General features: G+C 42.5%; 1 protein-coding gene across 1 annotated transcript in view; it reads left to right on the top strand.

Moving 5' to 3' along the window:
- The first annotated feature begins 17,018 nt into the window (after window positions 1-17,018).
- The window catches only part of SLC22A23 (solute carrier family 22 member 23), a 90,666-nt gene continuing 89,504 nt past the window's right edge, over window positions 17,019-18,180 (top strand). Inside the window, exon 1 of the mRNA XM_033512099.1 lies at window positions 17,019-17,115. The gene's annotated coding sequence lies outside the window, so the exon portion shown is untranslated. The remainder of the gene's footprint in view (window positions 17,116-18,180) is intronic.

Genomic DNA, 18,180 nt, shown 5'->3' on the forward strand with positions numbered 1-18,180 from the left:
CCAACGCCGCCGGGGCCGAGATCCAGGCGGTGCCGGTGCCGCCGCCCGCAGCCGCCTGCAGCCCGCTGCTCCTCGACTACGACGGCTCGGTGCTACCCTTCCTTGGGGGGCTGGGCGGCCGGTACCAGCGGACCCTGGTGCTGCTCACCTGGGTCCCGGCGCTCGTCATCGGCTTCAGCAAGTTCTCGGACTCCTTCCTCCTGGACCAGCCCGACTTCTGGTGCCGGGAGGCGGACGGGCAGGGCAACTGGAGCGAGACCCTGGCGCCGATCCACGCCAACCACAGCGGCAACGGGAGCATCTTCCCCCCGCCCGGGCTGCCCACCCCCGCGGGGGGCAACGCCAGCGAGTGCGGCTGCCGCGAGTGGCACTACCGCATCCGAGCCGGCCTCGTCCAAAACGTCGTGAGCAAGGTGAGAAAGGCGACTTCCCTCGGCCCCCCTCCCCGTCCCGCCCTCATGGACCCGCGCCTTCCAAGGCACGGACACGACACGAATCTGTCCTTGCGTTCTGCGGCTGGGTCAGTCGAGTCCCCGTGGGTTAGCCTCCCACCCGGAGAAAGTCAGTCCCGCAGCCCTTTCCCTCCCGGGGTGGCACACCAGGTGTCCAGCCTGTGGACTTGTACCCGCACGCTGGTTGGGGCACTCAGCTGCAAAGTTATGTCCTGAAACGGGATCCTGTGTGTGTCTCATCGGATTCCTGGTACTTTCCTGCTGTCTCTGGGTGTCTGTGCGAAAGATGCTGTAGGCATGTCCCCCGCCGGTAAGGGCAAAGGGTTGCAGAGAGGGCTCCAGTTGATCTTTGTAGAAGTATGCTAAAGCAGCCCTACACGTCAAAAACCAGGTTGGTTTTTGGGAAGAAATGGTGGCTGTTGTGAGTAAAATAAGACAAAAGTTCTGAATTCTTCCGGTTTTGTACTTATCCTCTTGAGAACTGTTTTGGCAGAGCAATTAAAGAAATGTCTCACACAAGCTGTTTTACTCCAGAAGCAGAAAGTGCATGCTGCTGTGTTTTGTGCTTCCCCGTGTAATGACTAAAGTGGAAAATTCTTATTGAAGGGACTGTGCCACTTACTGTTCTCTCTTCATATTTGCTGGGTAGTGCATAACAAAAAATCACCTTCCCTTTTCACCTGAAAGCTTTTGCTTGTTTATAGTGTCGGACCTGCTGACTGCAGATGGGCCTTATTGATATTAACAGGCAGCTGGAGCTCCTGGAAATGTAAAATGAAATGGTTACACAAGGGAAGTAGTTCCCTTATTCTCAAGACCCCCTCCTAAGATCAGCAAAAATTACTTCCTGCCTGGGAACAGTGTTTTAGCTTAACTGTGTTTATCTAGCTGGGATAAAGAAACGAGGCAACAATCAGATGAACAACATAATTGTGCTTTGGTCAGCCAGCATGCACTTATATTGAACCATTGAAAATCACTTCGCTTTCTCTTTGTGTCCCTTGAAAGAGTGTGCAACAGGGAAAAAGAAAATCCCTCAATACCTTGTACCCAGAATGGATTAAAAAGGAGGGTAACCCAGCTACTACACTCCTTTCATGAGAGAAACATAGGTACATGTTGGATCTGAATGGTTTGTGATACAGAAATGTATAAGAAAATTAGACATTTAAAAAGGTCGGAAGGTTTTCTTCTGTTTATATCCAGAGACTGAGCTATTAATATGTTTGGGGCTTTAACACTGAAGTTTTGGCATGAAAAAATTCTCTTGAAATATTTTTTTTAGTCTAAACTTCAAAAAAATTTTTTGGAAATGTTCGAATCTTTTGAAGGTCATCGTCAAGTTGGCCACAAAAGGTCAAGGGAGAGTTAGTTTGCTGTCTTGCATGCTTCTTCAGAGATAATAAAAAAAGTGTTCTTTGGAAGAACTTGTGGTAAAGGGCAGATCAATTTTAAGGGATAAACAAACATCTGTGGCCCCTGCTGTCTTGTTTTCTATTAGAAAGAAAAATAATCATCTTTTGAGACTATGAGTTTTTCCAGTGTGGAGTTTTTATTTTTATTGTATGCTCACTTCCAAAAATCTGGCAGCTTTTTTGCTTTGATTTGTAATCCCATGTAATTATAATTAGATTGTTTTCTCAGGGTCAGGATTCCTCCTTAGTTTGTGCTTTGGTTTTGTTTTGCTGGCTTTCTGTGTGGGTGTGCTGCCTGTTTTTACTCTAATGAAGAAAGAGAAGAAAAACCCAGACAGAACACCATCATAGCTTGATTTGGACTTCATTTCTTATCAATCCCCAGGAGCTCTGATACAGTGGGAGCAATTCTTGTAACTGCTGATTCCTCTTACATGCATCTCACTGTCCTTTGTGAGAAAGAGCTGCTCTGGATGAATTCAAGAGACTGGATGTTCAGATCACCCTTTACTCTCCTCAAAAATACATTTATTTCTGTAATGTATTATGCAATGTTCTCATCTTTCTAAATAGAGTTTTATTAAATCTTAGTCTAATATATGCTCATCTGTGTAGTAGCCAGGGGTTATATTGAAATATCATAAAGAGAGCCAAAAGTATATTAATAAAAAATGTACTTTTGTTTGGCAAGTAAATCCTCTTGTGCTTACTTTCAGTGGTCTGAGCTAATAGCTGCTGGATGCTCCATCATTGTTTTGTATTCAGAAACAATGAAACAATTCTGGTTATTTAGCACAAAGCATATTTGGTGTACGTGCATATGAGACATCACTGTTCCCCCCATTCCTCAGGGGCAGGATAGCTGTCCTTAAACTGTGCTAGGTTCCACTGTCTCCATAGCCTCTCTCCTGATGGTACACCCTTCATCAGATGCTGTATCCCTGTGCAGGCTTTCTCAGCTGTCCCTTCCCTGGTGCCCATTTTCTCCCAGCCTGTGTCATGCTTGGGATTGACAGAGTGGAGGTCTTGCTATTTCCAGCCCTGCTTGGTGCTTTGTTTAGCCCCACTTCTGAGTGTTTGCTGGAGCCAGGGCTGGCCTTGCACCTTTCTTGCAGATGGGCATTGCCGTGTTAGACGCTGTCATTACCCTGACCTGCTTGACTGAGTCACTGGGAACGGTGCTTTTTATAGTGCTGCCAGTCATTAGAACTGGAAATGGTAGTAAAGGACATAGTGCTTATTATTTAACACTGCTGAAATACATGTAGTGAAGAGGTCAGATGCATAATTTAACCACAGGGATTCCAGTGGCCGTGTTAAATCACCCTTCTGAGCTAATGTCCTGACTTGGCACATAAATCTTGGTCTTTAGCTTGGTTTGTACATAAATATCTTCCCTTAGCACAATCCACTTGCAAGGCCTTTTTACCGCTAAATGATTCTTTGAAAATTTTCATCTATTCTTTATCTCAACATCAACATCACCATAGTGTTATAAACAGAGTGCACGTGTATTTTTTGAGAGGTACACCCCAAACCAGCCCTTAGGCAAATGGCTAGTTTAAAAAAAAGTCTTTTTAATGGTCCATGTATCATCTCACCAGTGTCCAAAGGAAGGATGTTGAGAAACACTGTTTTAATTTTCTTTCTGTGGGGGAACTTGAGATCTCCTTTTAGCCATTTGCAAACTGGTGCTTCAGGCAAATTATTAGCATTAACACAGTGAGCAACATAATGACAACTAAGTGTACGTAGCCATGAAGTTTAGCAGGAAGCTGGAGTGTGTGCTCAGCAGGGACTTTTCTAACTCCCTTACTGACTTCTTTAGTGCCTGCACCTTCTGACTACCTACAAAGCCAGCTGTTATCAATGTTTTCATGGAAGCTCTTAGTTACAGTATTGATGGTTGTTGGTTTTTTCACTCTGTTACTAGGATGACCCATCCTCTGTGTTTGATTGTATTAAGTGGCGGTGTTGTTTGCTGTTCTGCATGCTGATTTGTATAATGGAGGCCAAAAGCTGGTGATGGGCAAGGACTGGGCTTGATTAAATTGCAGAGGTTGATGGCACAGCATCCCTCTGTGTACACTTGCGATGTTCCAGATCGTTCCACCTCTTGGGGTTGGGGAGGTAAGTGGTTAGTTGAAGGCTGCATTTTAATCACTTGGAGCAATTATGTAATAATATTTCATGTCTAGTCACAAGGGAATTCCTGTTGTGACTGCTTTTATGCTCCAGATGCCTTGTTTTCCTGCAATGCTGTTTGCTTGGCTCTCAACTTCCCACTTGATTTGGGTTGAGTCATCTTCTTTCCAAAGTAACATGGCAATCACTTTACCTATTTGCCACTGGTTCAAACATTCTCATGCCAATTTGGCTGAGCCCTTAGCAAATTGTCCCTGCCAAAAAAAGGGGAGCTGAAGTCAGAAGAGCCAAATGGTCCAGGGGCAAGGCTGGCTGAACTCAAATTGGTTTGGTCTGTGACTGGTACTCTTTGCTCCTGCAAGGGGAGATGTCTGTGATTAACTGGTCTTCCATCTCCTTGCTTTTATTGCAGTTCTGGCACTTTTCTTGGCATACCTTCATCTGATTCAGCTTGTTAACTTGATAGAAAACTTCCTCTTAAAATAAATCTTTTCTTCTTTTCCTGGGTGTTCTACTGGGTTAATTGAAGTTAAATTGTTCTGTGTAGTAACATGTGCTTTAGTCTGTGGTATTGTCTTGTGGGATTATTGCTGGTATCTGCAAGTATCCAGAAATGATGAAACAAACAAATTTCTTTGTGATAATAGTGATGATGGATTTGGCACAGCTTGCAGAATAATATTTCTTGGGGTAGAGGATAGGTGTGCATTTTAAATGGACCTTCAGAGTATAGTTATTAATTACTCTGAAGGGATCGCTCTGACAAGGTCCTTCCCAAAATAAGAACTGTGTCACCCTTATCTCCTCCCATTTGTGCCCGTAATCTCATTTGTTTCTGCATATTCTCCAGTTGGCTGGTCTCTGCAAAGAGACTTTAGAAATGCTGATGCTTCTTTTTTTTCCCTGCAACTGACAGGATTTGTCTTGTCAGTGTTAGTTTCTGGCTGACTGGCTTCTACCTAGTCCCAAATCAATGAAAACCTTGAATTATTGTACCCACTGAGGTACTTGGGTCAGAATTGGCAATATTGAAACTCCTACATCATTTTGTTTCCCCTGACCAGATTGAAGGGGGTGTAGGGACCTGCAAGGCAGAGACTTGCAATGGGCAGAAAGTTTATTCTAAATTTCTTTCAGCCAAGGCTTTGGAATGACTCTCAGCCTCTAATGGGTGCTGAACAAGTCCCTATGGTCAGAGGTATCCAGAAGTACTGCCAGGTCATTGCAAAGTGTACTACTATTTTATTCCATGGCTTCCTCAGCTATGCCAGAGATCCCAAAGTACGTTTTTTTTCCTGCTTCCCTCTGCAGGACAGCTGATAAAGAGTCAGTGGTTACTGCTCTGAGCCTTCACAGCCTTGACAAATCTTTTTGTTAAAGAGGAGGCAAAGGGGAGCCGTTGGCTTGTCCTGCTGCAGCTGCCCTGGTGCTTGCTTGCACACGCTGAGTGCGGTGACGGAGTCTCCTGATTATCAGGGTGCCATTGAGCAACACCCCGAAAGAGCAGGGCGAGTTTCTGGCTGACTGGTATCAAGGAAGGGGATGGCTGTTTTGGGAACAGCACCTGCAACTTCCCGTGTGAAGAAGTGTCCTCTGCCTGTAAACAGCAAATAATCTGATATTTGAAATAACCAAGTCTGACATCATAATGCTTCTTGTTTAGTGAGCCTATAATTGATTTTACTTATTTGGGGGTGTTTTGTACTGGCCAAAGCCTTTAAAAGCAGTTGGTCTAGAAAACAGAGACTGGATTAAGACTGATACTGATGTTATAACTCAGGTAGTTTTGGGTTTTTGTCTGGCATGGATTCTTTTTCACTACAGGAAACGTGCATGCAGTTCATGTTTATTATGACCCTTAAGATAAAGCATCTCAGTTACAGGAATCTGATTTCAGCTTACCATAAATAGTTTGTAGCATTTCTAGAGCTAGCAATGATCCTTCAGGAAGGCAATTCTGTATTGAAATATCTTTAAGACATTCTCAGTCATTTTTTGTATATATGTCAAACAACTGCCTTTTTTTTTTTTTTTTTAAACCTCCTGGATGGACGTGATGTTTGAAATGCTTGGGGTTCTGTTTGTTTTTGTTTCCACTCCCTAATTTTTTTTTTTTTTTTTTTTAAACCTCCTGGATGGACGTGATGTTTGAAATGCTTGGGGTTCTGTTTGTTTTTGTTTCCACTCCCTAATACATCCTGTATCTCTGTCATATAATTTAAATATACTGACCCTGCCCATGTTGTGACAGAAATTGGTGGCTGTGGTGAATGTTTACCAGCTGTGCAGGCAGTCTAACCCCAAATTTCTGGAATTCACTAACAGTTTTAGCTCTTCTTAGCCTGGCTACAAGACTGCCTTTATAAAAGGTGACCTCGTGGTTTTTTTAAAGCACTTGTCAAAGAAAGGAACTGGCACTCAGGAAAGCATGTAATTTGGAGCCAGTTCTGATGGTAATGTTGAGATGAGGCTTACAGGACAGCCAAACTTCAGGGGTTCATTTCTTAATGAAACAACATCTGGACTAGCACAAGATTTATGATTTTCTTGAACTTCAAAACTTTGGCCATATTAATGATGAAAAGTCTTTAATTAAATCTTAACGAATCATTTCTAGAGAACTGCTAAATTTAGAAAATGCTGAAAGAGATACAGTTCTTTTGTGCACCTCATCTTTTGCTTTCTCTGTCAGTCTATTTGTTCCTGCCTGCCTAGCATCCCTGCTCAGGACAGCTACTCACTCCCTGCCTTTCATATTCCTTCCTCTTCCCGTTCTTCTTCAGCGCAGCCAGGCTGGCGCTGCCTTACCCACAAGTAACTGTGGAATTAATTAGGCTGAGATCTCACTACGGAACAAAGGACTGGGGTTTGCTGCAGACAATGTGTAGAAGATCAGAGTAGCCTGTTGTAGGAATATGCTGCAGCTTTGCAGCAGTGCTGAGTGTTCAGTTCTTGCACCAAATTCCATCAAAACAGCTTCTCTCAGGTTTTGATCACCTCTACTCAAACATGCATTTAGCTCTCATAATGTAATTTATTTTTGGTTTTTTTACCAGCTGACAGCAGGTGACTTGTGTGCTTTCTGAATTCCCTGTTAAAGTCAAAAGGGAAAGAAGGAACCTGAAGGAGGGAGAAAGGAGTTTCAACAGCCTTTCAATCCATGTCATCAGGGTGTGTTGCAGAGGTTTCCAGGAAAACCCCATTTCAGTGTCTGGTAACTGCTCAGCACTCTGGAGCTGCAGTGGTCCACACCCAGTATTTGTGCTGCGAAGCCTACCCCCACACCAGCCTGTAAAAACTGGCAGGCAACAGGGATTAATGCATGTGTTGAGCTGTTCCTGCTGATCCATGCCGTGTCACACCTGCTGGGAACGTGCCATAGTTTTGTGGCTATTCCCACAAAGAAGAATCAGTGCTGTGCTTGGTGTGACTGGCATGCTTGGGGTGGAACCTCCTGCCTGTCCTGCGAGCTCATGAGGAGAGGGTAAATGTGCTCTGGGCATGATGGGCTGGGAGGAAAGTTCAGTGTGTAGAACAAGGCTTTGTTAGCATTTTTTGTTTTTTCTTATAATCTGGGAGAGCACCAATTTCTGGTCATTACACTGCAAAACAAGAACAAAAGATTGGGTAAGTGGACATATCCTGATCCTCATTTCTGGAATGCCTATCTAGATCCCCCAGGAGCAAAGCTGTGAGAATCAGGAATGCTGCTTGTGAGATGCAGAGAGGCGGTACGTTCGCCTTCTCCAGCAGCAAGTGATTTATAGTTACCCTTGTGCATTGTTTTCAGAGCAGGGTGGTCTGGTTCCCTAAAAAAGGTTCTTTGCCTCCAGACAGTGGTGGAGGAATTAATTTTGGCCCAAGTACTGTCTCCCTGCTACTCTGCAGCACTCTGGAGCTGTGTGCTTTCTTCCTGGCCTTCAGGCCAAAGTCCATGATCATGCAGACGGTGTTGCAATGTCTACCCTGCAAGTATTATTAAGGATAGGGACTGTAAATTAATCTGTAAGACCTTTTCCCTGCTGTGTCTTCCAGGGCTGTGTAAAATGTTGTCTGCTTGAACAATACAAGCTTGAAAGAGCAGTTTCACCTTCTGATTTGTAAACCAAGTAGAATATTTTTCTCCCTTCTTCCCTACCCTTAATATTTATTTAAGTCTGAATTAATGCCAGACCCTGGGGTTTTTTCCCTCTCCTTTTCTTCTTGTCTGCATTGCAATAGTAGTTTGCAAATGATGAGAGGGCAAGGTCATGGCAGCAATAATTGCATGTCATAGCTAAGGTGTCTGATCTTTTTATCTAAGGTGGCAAGTATTTCTCATGAGGAATGACTTTCTTCTCTTGCCTACCGATTCACCCTTCTCCATTTCAGAGTTTTATGCCATGCTTGCATTTGTTGGTTTTTTTACCCCTGGATTTAAAAAAGCCCAACAAGGTAGTAAACAAGGTTCTGCCATGTCAGCCCTGTCAAGCCTGTAACATATTTTGTGCATGCATGTTTTGGCAGCCTGAAAAATACCAGTCCACAAAGCATTAACTTATTTTTGATAATGAGATGATAGTGAATGTTAATATTTAACTACAATGTTGCAGGGTTTTTTATGTGTGGCTTCTATTTACAGGGCTTAGACCGCTTCTAAATACAAATTCAATAGCTAGTTTGACTTTTTTAGTTTGGTTGCGAAGTCAGTCCCAGCAGCACTCACCTCATCCAGAATAAATGTCGTTGTCAGCTGAAAACTGAGGAATGGTACCCAAATGCCACTTTTCTCAGTGTGTCCTAGGGATGGGTGTGGTTGCTCATGGTCTTTCCATGCAACCAGAGGCAGCTAGGCAGCTACAAGGTCTTAAAGAAAAGACTAGATAGAAAATTAAAGCCAGTTTTGTGGCGAAATCTTCTAATCATGTCAGAATACATGCAGAAGTTACTTAGTTGCAGCAGAGAGATGTAAAAGAGGTATGGAAATATCCTGCTGCTGCTCTGTGGAAAATTATTAATATAGTATTATGAATACTGTGCAGGAAAGCTGCAAGCAAGATTTTTTTATCTCCCAACTCTTTGATGTTAGATGACATTATGAAGTTGGGAAAAACTAAGCAGATCACTAAGCTGAGAAACAAGTTAGTTGACTAATCTCTGGATGGTGAAGGCTGGAAAAGATCTAAATGTCTCAGAATAAAGGGAACTCCTACTAAAAATAAAAGAAGTAGTGATGGAGAAGTGGGTGGTACGTGGATGCTACAAAAGTTGATTTAATCATGTTGAGTATTCAGAAGATTGTCATATGATTAACAAATTGTATTTTAATTGTTAGTGTATTAGCGATTATTATTTACTTAGTGAATTTCCTTCTTCCCTCTCCCAGGGGGGAAAAGAAACAGATCTGTGATGAGAGCAAGTTTTGGGAATAGAAAAGATAATTGCTCCTGACTCAAGTGTGAAGTTGAGCGGTAGATGAAATTTTTCAACTCTGTATTATCTTGGGATTCTCTTGATGTGCCCAGTGGAGAGCTTGGAGGGTCTTTTTTGCTTATGGCATAGACTAAGGAAGAATTTAATGCAGAACACTAAATTTAAAATATTTTCCAGGTTAATTTACTGGCACGGAAATGGAGTCAATGTGTGTCCTTTTGCATATTTGAAATTCTCAGCTTGTCTTGTGACTGCAATGTAGCTTGAGCCTTCTCTTCATGCTAGGGATATGTCCCTTAAAGGTGAGCCATGACTGAAAGGCTTTTAGAAAGGTCTTTTGGCTGCCTGGGGGGGAATGGAGCCATGCAAATACTGCTTGCGAGGAGGAGAGAGTCTCCCTGTGGGGCACAGTGGGCACAGCTTGCTTACTCTGAGGGAATTAATATAAGAGGCACTGTGCCTCTGCCTCTCCAGTTTCAAGCAGCTTGAGGGAACCTGTGCCTTAGGTTTCCCATAATGATGATGGAGTCAAAGTTTTCACACCAGGAGGAAGTGCTGTGTTCTGTATCTGTGTTCACTATACAGTTAACTATATAGTAATACAGTTCATATCAGTGTGGCACCGAGCCTTTGTGCTGTATTTTTAAGGCTGAAATACCAGACTAAAAAAATATGCACCTAAAAAATGAATGCAGAAATTACACAGCTAAGACGAGCATATCAGAAAATTGTGGTTTTGAAGGAGATGTATTTCAGCAACTTTAGCTATGTAAAACTTCAGAAACCATTGAAGAAACTTGTGAAGTCCATGGTTATGCAGCCCTGCACTATTTTGTGGGGATGGAAGCTGTTTTCATATGTTCATATTATGCTGCACAATCTAATTATATCTTTCTTGGAAGACAGCTAAGCACATGTCCCCCAGCTCATGTGCCACCCTCTACTTTTCTCCCCACTTCTCTCCCTCCCCATGTTCTCAAAACCTTTGTCTTTGTGGTAGTATCAAAAGCAGTTTCTTTGCTTTACTTTTCAAATTGTGCATTGGCCAGGTGGTCAGTCATGTCCGTAGTTAAAACAACCTGACAGTTTCTGTGTACATGACCTTGTGTTCACTGTTGACAAGTCATTTTTCTGGGCTGCAGTTATCCTTGCCAGGTGTCTGCTGTGGTCAGAAATGGTTTACTGGTTTCTGAGAATGAACAGTACAGAAAATGTTGTTCCCACTGTAAGAAAAACAAATTGGATAAGAAGCTGAACCAAACAAGACCTCGCATCTGTTGAGTTAGAAAGCTCCAGTGTATGGGGATAAAGACCTCAGGTTTATTAGAAGTGGGAAGAAGGCAGATGTTGAGCTAAAGGTCATACTGTGGTACCAGCAGTATTTCTCTTGACACCTGAGTAAAAGTTCTTGCAAATCTGGATGATTATAAACCTCTCAAAATGCCAGTGTACTTGCTCAGTAAAAATTTTGTTTTGAAGTATTGAGGTTCTAAGTGCTAAGGTGCTGGTCAAAGATTTCAGCAAAAACATCCACTTATGATAAAGCTGAACAATGTTAGATGTACTTGGCTTTTACAGGTCTAGCATCATACAGAGGAAGTAGCTTGAAAGTCAGGTGTTGACTGTGTGTTGGGTTGAGGCATTCCAGTGTAGGTGTGGTGTAGGCTTATTTGAGTGGCTGTTCAAAGAAAACAAACAACACAATCTCTCAATAGCTGGTTTGTTGTTTTACTTGTGTGTTGTGTTTTTAATGACTCTTCTGGTTTCCAGTCCATTTGTGTCTGATTAAAAACATAAGGAAAGGTGTCCTTTGGAGAGGTTTGGTTCTGAATGTGGTTGGGAAAAAAAAGATAAAATTATTAATTTTTATACCTTCTTCTCAAGTCTTACAGGGTTAATTCTATGAGTTTTTTACTTAATGTTCTTATTTTCAAATGTGATCTTGATATTTCCACTCAGCTGATTGTACTGATGGTCACAAAAATGCCACATGTTCTCAAGAACACTTCATTGACACCTCAATTACAGATTGGGAGTACTTTGCCCAGCTGTGATCTCAAAGGAGAGGGAACCTTACTCTGAATCCTGAGGGTTGAATCGTTTAAATTCTCTCATGTTGCCATGGCTGAGAAGGGAATACAGAGATGCCTGTGGCACTAAAACTCCCCCAGCTTTTAGTGTTGCAATTGGGCTGGAGCATCACTCTGGGAGGCTTCTTCTCCAGTCTCCCTTGTGTGGTTGTACTGCACACTTGTTTTCTGTAGAGTTGAGCATCACATCACTTTCTGGATCTCATGCACTTTCTTAAAGATTAAACGTTGCCAGAGTGTCATTTTTTTGCTGGGGGCTGAGAAAGGGAGGAGAGAAATTATGTCCTTTAGCAGTCTAGAGGGAAATCTTGGTACAGTGGTGTCCTGTGGCTGTAATGATGAGTACTACTCAGATTATTCAGTTCTGTGAAAAGGAATTACTGGTAGGCATATTGTATTAGAACTACTGACTGCTTTGCTTTCCTATTTGTTTTGGGGTTTTCTTAATAGTGCTTGGTTTGCTGACTTGGAGCTTTTCCTCCAGGAATAAGTGCCTGGAGACTGTTCTGCCTTTTTTTGTGTATATTGTATGAGAAACAGAACTGTAATTTTTTTTATTATTTTATTCTTCTTTAAAATAACTTTGGTTCAGGTTGTTGGCATTTTTTTTTAGGAAAAAAACCACTAAGATAATATGAAGGCATCATAAATTTAAAGTCTCACTGGATAAGGTGTTTGTATAGATGATGCATTCTAGTTATGTGTGGGTAAACTGACAGGTTTAGTTATAAAAAGATAGAACAGGAAGGGGAGGAATAAAGGAAGATGAGATCCAGCATACCTCAGTGATGAAGAATCAATTCTTATTTTCATTTATTGGTCCTAAAATTGTTTTCTAATGAGCAGGCAAGCTGGTGGCTTTTCCCCAGGCAGGGTTAGATGCTGCTGTGGCATACGTGGTATGTAGAGGTCAGGGCTCCCCAGGTGGGACCTTCACTCAAGGGACTGGGCAGTCATAGGTGGCATGTGAAGCATCAAGGACCAAGGCTGCAGCTTCATGCCTGGCTTAGGGCCTTCCAAGGCAGCAGCTCTGGTGATCCTCTGGTCTCTTATCTCTGAAACCACTGCAGAGAGCAGTCCCAGCAGAGCTACAATCCAATGCAGACTGTTTCGGGAAAGGGATGCTTTCTTTCAGTGGCAATCTGGGCACTGAGCATTGGAAGCAGATGTGAGCCCACAGTGTGGGAAGCAGGGGGTGTGTGTCCCTTCTCCTCTTGTGGGCTTTTTGTACCAGACTCTGGGTTAGTGTTGTAGCAGAGAATCTCTCCTGTTTTCTCATTGCTCCCTTTTAGGACAGAGGGGTCTGCCTTGCATGTCTCATGATATGGTGGTGAAGGTAGAACCAGCCAAATCCTCAACAGGCATCTTATCTCTTAGCAGTGGGTATTGAGCATGCTTACGTACCACAGACAGCATTATGGTCACTGGAGCATAAGGGCTTTTGAGACAAGAGCCCTTAGTTCAGACATCTCGTGTTTGTAGCTACAAACATGCAGCAGACTTTACTTTTATAACTTATAGCAGTGCAAATACTGATGCACCACGTGAGCCCTCTCCATATTTTCACCCCTTGTAAGGAAGTTACATGATGGTTACTATTGGGGTGTGTTACTTTTTTGCCAGGTGTCTTCCCAAGCATCCAATGCTTTAAAGAGTACTCAATCTTGCAATGAATTATAGTGAGTCACAGTATGGGTGGTGACTCACTGATACCAGTTAAACATTAGGCTCCTGAAGGTGTGACTCCTTCAGCTGTGGCCAAAATACCCTGTCACAATGTGAAAAAAACACTTGCAATATATTGCACAGCTGCATAGCTTGCAAATTCTCTATGTTGCTGCACTGCTATGAAAAACTAGCTTTTTCTCTTTTTTGTTCCTTTTCCACCTGTGTATTTTAAATATAGTTATTTCTGTTTTGGCATAAAATACAGTTATTCTTGTTTAGCAGGTCACTTTATGTGATCTCTTTCTTGTATTGGGAGGATGGATGGAGGACAAAAACACATAAGAAACGCAGGGGCACACAGAGAAATCCCAGGGAAAGTTTAGAAGCATTCCCTTGTCAGGCTCAGCACTGTCAATTCCCTAGTGGGATACCAGGGGATTCAGCCAGAGCAGTTACAGGATTTAATGGTTTCCCTGCTTGTAACAGATTAACCTACCCTTTGCGAGAAGTGGTAGAGGATTACTGTCCAGTCTTCAGCCAAAACAATCTCCCAGTGCAGATTTACTTGGAGTGCCTCTTGAACTGTCATCAGCTCTGCCTCCACAAGTGTTTTGTTTTGCAGGGCCATGAGAGCTTGTCACTCCTTTCTCCTTGGAGCAAATCTGAGTGTCATCTTTGCAGGATGAGACTACTGGTGCTTGGAGCAGGACCTGCTGTGGCTCTGGGCACAGCTGTGCCATGTGGGAACACATCAGCTCTGTTCTGCTCTGCTGAGCCCAGTTGTATGTAAGGGGAGAGGCAGCACTGATGTCATGAAAAGGTTCCTGCTTTATTTCTAGCACTTCAAAGCTGAGCCTTTTCCCTGGGGAAGGGGGAACACAGATCTCTGGCAAAATCTCTATGCTTTCAGCATGACAAAGCTTTCCTGGTTTGCTCTGCTGCTGTGTTAAGGCATGTGGGGATGATACGCTCGCTATTAAATATGCATTTTGTCCTATTAATGTCATCTTTACCTGAGGCTGCTTTTGACTCCAGCATCCATTTTTCTTCTTCTCTCCTTGTTCTCATCTTGCTTTGCAAGTTGAATGCCCTGGTGGCACCTACCACTGTCCTGCCAAATTTATTTTGGGTAACTGCTTCATGTTGACCTCTCTCTGGTTTGTGACAGCTGCCAGAGGAAAGACCAGGATATAATTCAGCTCTTAGTACTGAGCAAGTAATCTGTGGTCATGGCAGATTCTCTGGAATTGTGTGTTAAAGCAGCTGTTGATATATTTCACTATTCATGTATTTACAAGTTTGGAGGGTTTAGCAGAGGGAGATGTTTTGGGAAGGTCAAGGGCTGCCTGGTCCATCAAGAGTCTGCCAGTATCGGCTTGGGGGATCAGCTCTGATTTCTCCTGGCCTGCAGTGAGTGCTTAACAGAGGGCAGGAAAGAGCCAGATGCAGGGCTTGCAAGGAAATACATGTTTTTATTTTCAGAGCAGCTGGGGAGTTGGACAATAGCCTCAAAAACAAACAAACAAAGGATGACTTGCAGATAATCCTTATCGAGAGGAGTGGGTGTGTTTTGGGCACCACTGAAGGACAAGCTGATAGACTGACTTTTCTCCTGCTTTTAAACTCTTGCTCTCTGTTCCAGTGTTCTAGAGGGGTTTGACATCTGTTGTCCTGAAGTTTCACAACAGCTCTTCATGATATTTTGGCTCTTCCAACCTTTTGCCTACGTGTATTCTGGTACTGCCCGTTCCCTGCCTGGGGCTTGCGTGAGGGCCAGGCAATCATTGGTTAGCAACAGCAAACTGTGAAGATGGATAGGCACCAGGATATCTCCTTTTCTTTTTGCACTTGGAGGACACTACTGTTCCTCTGACATCAATTAATATAAAAATGAATGTTTGAATTTTTAAATATGTTCTTGTATAAATAAGAATATTTTTAATAAACTTGATTTTTTGTCTACAAACAAAAATGATTTCCCAGTTTAAAGCAGCATATACACCTTCTGGATTGTGAAAATTAATCTGGAGAATTTTAAAGCCTGCCTCTGCCTCAGATGGATCTTCTGAATTTTGTTTTGTTTGCAGCTTGTCTGAGCAGATATTTTTGTTTGCTAGCTGGAGATTGGTTTTAGAATTGCTAGTATTAGTAATTGCATTTCCTCTACTTGCTTCTGAAAAGCCAACATTTTTGGAGAGCAATCTACAGTGCCTTGCTGAGTTCTTCACTGCAAATTTTTCATAGCTATTTGGTGGAAAAAATCCTTGCTTATACTACTTATTTATGGTTCTTCAGTGCTTCCAGTCTGTAGGGTGGAAGATGAGACATATGCATCCCAACTTTGACAAATCAGTGCAGTGGGGAACTCAAAATACATTTAACTTAAACAAAATGCCTGAGTGCTGGCACATTTCTTTCAGCCACATAATTGCTATAGCTCTTGGTGAGATGGTATATTGTAACGAGGACATCTGTGGTGTTGGACCAGAGGGCTGTCTTGCCTTGTTTGTGGAAGGGCTGTGTGCCATGGAAATGCTTAAAAGTGCAGTGCACCTAGCTGAACTCTTTTGAGGGAAGTTTGTTTTTTTTGAAGTTGCATCTGACATTTAAAAATAAATTGCATACTTTGTGCTTTTGGCTATGAAACTTCAGTTACTGGTGTCAGAAGGGCTGCTACTATTACATTACACACAAACAGCCATTTATTCTGCAAAGTTTTAATTCTGGAGTATCTGAGATAAGTATAGCTAGCTGTACTTACTTGTCATGAAAAATGTGTGGCTGCCATTACCATCAATATTTGAACACTTCACAAACCACGGGCAAATATATCCTCTTACATTTATTCAAGGGTATAATAGTAACTATCCTCACTTTACACATAAGAAAGGTTATGTTACATGTCTGAGGGCAATGAGGATGTTGGGCTAAAGCCAGGAATGCAGTCTGGTTCTTCTGGTTTCCTCTGCCTCAGAGGAAAACTGCTTGGAGTTTAAGGAAGCTTCACTAGAAACCTTGTTGTTCTTATCTTTGTCGTGGGAATGAGGCAGTGCCCTAGTGACAGGTTGCCTGAAGTAGTCCATTTCCCCTTTCTTTGGACAGAAAGGTTAATTTCAGTATTAGCATAGCTTTATTGTGGAGGTTCAGATCCTGTCCGGTCTCTGAGCTGTGAAAAGTCCCTGTGGGGCTGCTGTCCCAAGAAGTTGTACTGGGGCTTCCAGCTGCTCTGTCTGGCTCCATTGTCCTGACAAGCTGTGCCTTTATTCAGTCTTCATCTCTCTTCTACCACCTAGGGAAATCAAGATGCTTTTCTGAAAGCGAAAGCGTCTTGACGCTGTGAGAGCCCGGAGCAAATGGTCATTCAGGGTCTGTGGCAAAGGAGCTGCTTTTCCCCGGGTTTCCAGGCATCCCTGAGGACATTAATTGGAGCACTTGCTCTTAAATTGTTGGGCTTGCTGCTGGTGAGCTTCTCGGGGCTCTGGTAATGGGTGTCTGGGGCTGGGGTGGTGAGAGGCTCCAGCAGCAGCAGTGGTACTGCCTGAGGGAGATTTCCCCTTAGGCTAACCTCCTGTGGCCTGGAGAGGGGGACCTCTAAGTGTTGGGTATTATCATCTTATAATTAAGGATCTGATTAAGCTCACTGAGGTAAATGAGTCTTTGTTTTTCTTCTTGGGTTCTGGGATTTGACTTGAGGGAGAAAGCTTTCCTCCATTTCCTTACTCCTGTGCCAGGATTGACCTTTGAAAGAAACTCTACACCGTATTAGTATGTTTAAACACATCTGAGATATTAATTTATTTCCATTTATCTGTCTCTTCTTTTCTTCCAGTGGGATCTTGTTTGTGATTCTGCCTGGAAAGTCCACATTGCTAAATTCTCCCTGCTTGTAGGATTAATCTTCGGCCACTTGATAACAGGATGTATAGCCGACTGGTAAGTGAAAAACCTTGTATTGCAGTGCAACTCTAAATAAATAACAGTATTAAATACTGTTTTGATTGTCTTCTACTTTGTATTCATTAGGAACCTCTGCATAATGATTTCTAAGGTTCTGAAAAAATCCTGATGGACAAACAGTGTAATTAACAGGTTAATTGGACCTGAGTAATTTATATCAAGCTAAGTAGCACAAACTATTTGATATTTGGCATACTCGTTTCCCACTGACACAATTTACTGCAGCTGTAAAGCTAGTATAGAATTAAGTATTTTCTAATTATGCGAGTGAAGCCTTTAATTTAGGATTGGTTTTCATTTTCTTAACCAAACGAGAGGAGCGAAAGAAATTTGAAGCGGCATTGATTTCACTGAATACATGACTAATGTAATGTCATCCCTGTGCTTACACAGTACCTTTTGCTGAGTTGAAGGCTGTTTTTTGCAAACCTTTTAATTGTTCTTTTTTTAAAGTTCTCGTTAGGCAAATGTCGTGATGTAGTGTTAAGGATTGGCTGAGTTATGTGCTGATAGTATTGGGGTATTAAATTTAAAAAGAGATGATCACAATTCCTTGAATTGAGACAGTTGAAACGTTATTGGATATCCCACTTGATGAACCCTTGATGCCGAGGGTTCAGCTTTAATTTAAAAAGACGGTCTTATAGTGCAGAAGAGGGGGGAAATATTACATGGATGACTCAAGTGATTTCAGTGGAAACTTGGAGCACCTAAAACAATAGCTCTGCAATGCTGTCCCAGTCACTTCAGTGCCTTCCAGCACATTTGCCAGTGTTGCTGCTTTTAATGGCCCCAAGTTAACTCTTTTGCCATTCATTAAAACAGGAAAAGAAGAAGAGTTGCCTATTAGGGAAATCTTATAAAACATCAGCAACTCGACAGTCAGTTGGGAGACAAAAGGCCCCCTGCAGCTCTGCAGTAATTTGGATCAAGCATTCCTAGCAAAAATTTTATCTTAATTCCTGAATAGTCACTGAAAATTTTTGGGCAAGAGACAAATTGTGACGTTTCAGTGAAGTAGGGAACATGCATGAAAGACAG

The sequence above is a fragment of the Parus major genome, chromosome 2, assembly GCF_001522545.3.
Source record: "Parus major isolate Abel chromosome 2, Parus_major1.1, whole genome shotgun sequence".
Classification (NCBI taxonomy): Eukaryota; Metazoa; Chordata; class Aves; order Passeriformes; family Paridae; genus Parus; species Parus major.